This window comes from Helianthus annuus, chromosome 4 (assembly GCF_002127325.2).
Source record: "Helianthus annuus cultivar XRQ/B chromosome 4, HanXRQr2.0-SUNRISE, whole genome shotgun sequence".
Taxonomy (NCBI): domain Eukaryota; kingdom Viridiplantae; phylum Streptophyta; class Magnoliopsida; order Asterales; family Asteraceae; genus Helianthus; species Helianthus annuus.
Genome location: NC_035436.2, coordinates 171,713,722 through 171,716,549, shown reverse-complemented (window position 1 = coordinate 171,716,549; position 2,828 = coordinate 171,713,722). Strand labels below are relative to the sequence as shown.

Genomic DNA, 2,828 nt, shown 5'->3' with positions numbered 1-2,828 from the left:
TTGTACTTGCTGATTTGATATACGGCTGGGAATAAAATTATATTTTAGCTCAGGTAAATACTTTAACTTATTTTCCCTTATACGGGCTTGGGATACGGTATTATAATAATACCGCTTGGTCGGGTATGAAATCATTTAATCGAAATGTGATTAATAAATAGCATAACTCGTTTTCATCTGTCTTGTTTGATGCAATGCCTTTAGGGGGTTAATGACCATGTCCTGGATATCCTCGGCTCATTCATTAGAAATGGCCACGGCTTAAGCACAGGGTGTACGCATACACCTGACAGTTGCGTATGTATAAACGGTATCTCACTCTCTTGTGGGCCTATACTTGTGGCGTGTCTATTAATCTTGTCCGGCTCTTCTAACCGGCCCTGAACGGACGAAAAACATATAAATCTGTATACAAGTTTATTTTAAATAATTGTCCTAAGTTATAAAAGAATATTTGTGCCTTGTGCATTTAAATCAATTTTATAAACACTTTTTCAAAAGAGTCAGTTAATTGTATCAGTGTAAACTGACGTATTTTTCAAAAAGGTTAAGTGCAGGTACTACGTGTAATGGGCTGGAAACTCCTGAGTGTTAAATAAAGAGTCTTGCAAGCTTTTGACACTTTAAGCCTGCTGAACAATATTTCTTTTTGTTTAGATCCGCCTGTGGATCCATTTTACAACCGTTGTGTAATATTTTATTATACTTTCGAATCGGTTTGTATTATTACTTTTTAGACTTCCACTGTGCATTAAACTGTGATTAATTGACTATGATGATATCAACTACGTCACGATACTCCCCATCGGGCCTACCGGTAATACATGGAAATATCGGGGTGTGACACTAATGCAATTTTTCCAAACCTTCTAACATATTTACATACACAACCATTTTCAAAACAAAAAACGGACAAGTTTAAAAGATCTAGATACAAATTGTCATACGAACTAAGTTTTTGCCAAAATGTAAGGACAACTAAGACCACACATGTTGAAAATGCATTTTACCAAAAACTAGAACCATACAAAACTAAACATCTTCGGAAGCGCTAAGTGGGCATGAGTTGAGTGTGTTCGTTCCAAGTTCGCCATCGCATCTAAGTTGCAGATTTACCTACCTCAAGCATCAAATTTTAAACTTGTTAGTTATGTCACTATTAGACTAGTAATACAAAAATTAATGTCTTTCATACATTCATCTTATACATGCATCTTCTTACCCCGTGAAACGGGTCAAACATACTACCTCAAAATTGAGATATATCATGCCATTCTTATCCCGTTGAGACGGGCATTTCCATTCGTACATAACATTCATTCGGTTCGTTTATAACGAACGAATGCATTCCTTCCAATCATATACATACACTCAAACCCGCGAGTGACGGATCGAGTTGATTTCATTCATTCATAACTTATCCGTTAGTAACGGATAATATCATTCATAACATAACTTCCATTCGGTTCGTCTCGGATGAACAGTTTCATTTCCTTTCATACTTATCTTCTCATTACCCGGTCTTCTCATAAAGAACCGGTCCTAAAGCATTTATATTTATAAATCTACGGTTCATGAAATTTGTCCATAACGGATCAAACCATTTACTATTTAACTATCACAAACTATCTTTATTATGATTTTAGCACAAACAACAATTTACTAATAGAATTTAGTATGCATAAATAACATACCTCGGTCTTGTGCGTTTTCCTATTTCCTAGCACTTGAGCTTTCTTCCTTCACGCCTACATTAACATATTCGTTCTACCATTTTAGTTTATCCAAACATCATTTCATTATTTTCATAATTTATCATATGGCAACATTATCACAACTTTCCGAATTTCACATATTTATTCACTTAAGCATTTCATCGAACACTTGGCGGGTTTCGCATTAATAGGACACTTAACACATATGTTCTAGGACATAATTTAACTAGTTCTCCTAGCAAATCATCAACAATCAATCAAACCATATGATCCTTTTTACTTCACATCAATTTATCTAATGTTAATGCATCATAATCAAGATCATACATCAATATTTCAAGGTTTTGCATAGCTACTTCTATTATCTTGATTATCCTACATTTATGAAGGTCTTCATACAAAATAATCTTATGAATCAAGATGTTCAAATCATCAAAATCACACATAAAAATATTCTACATAGCAAATCCAACTTCCAATACACCTATCATAATCTCATGTTTGGGTTGAAACCCATTTCCTACAATTCATCAAAACGCGAAATTGAACTTACCACTCTACCGAGTATGTTAAGAAAATCGAAAAATTGAAGGCACGCAACTGATTAACTTCGATTTCCCTTGTCAATTTGATGAATTTTGCAAGAACAAGGGGTTTGCCCTTGTTTCCCCTGTTCTGGTGAACCAAACACACACCAGAGTGTGTGATTTTTGGTTTAAATCCTTTTTAATTTAGGATTTTTCACATTTCCCCCTCCTGGTTTGTTATGTGTTTAATTAAAGCATTCCCCATAACTTAACTACCATTTTACCATAATTCATTAACTATATTAAGTTCTTTGTTTATTTTCACTTATTTTCATATTGTACATTTTTGGGGTGTTACAGTTATCTAAAAACTATTTATTTCCTGCATATTATAATTAATTAATTCTTTCAAATTATATATTTAGTCGGCATAGATGATTTGTACAAAAGCTCCCAAATATTAGGACTCAATTTTGTTGAGGTCTGTATTCGGTTTGTTTAGATTATTGATGTGCGTGGGTGAGTATATATTTTTAGCTCTATTTTAACTCGCCGATTTCAAGTTTTAGATTTTTAAAACACGATA

General features: G+C 33.6%; 1 long non-coding RNA gene across 1 annotated transcript; it reads right to left on the bottom strand.

The window, feature by feature from the left end:
* Positions 1–880: 880 nt before the first annotated feature.
* On the bottom strand, positions 881–2,406 carry LOC110934643. Its single transcript, XR_002588517.2, has 3 exons — positions 2,269–2,406; positions 1,695–1,748; positions 881–1,116 (listed from the first exon to the last, which is right to left on the bottom strand). It is a non-coding gene; the product is annotated as an uncharacterized LOC110934643 (long non-coding RNA).
* Between the last annotated feature and the right edge of the window lie 422 nt (positions 2,407–2,828).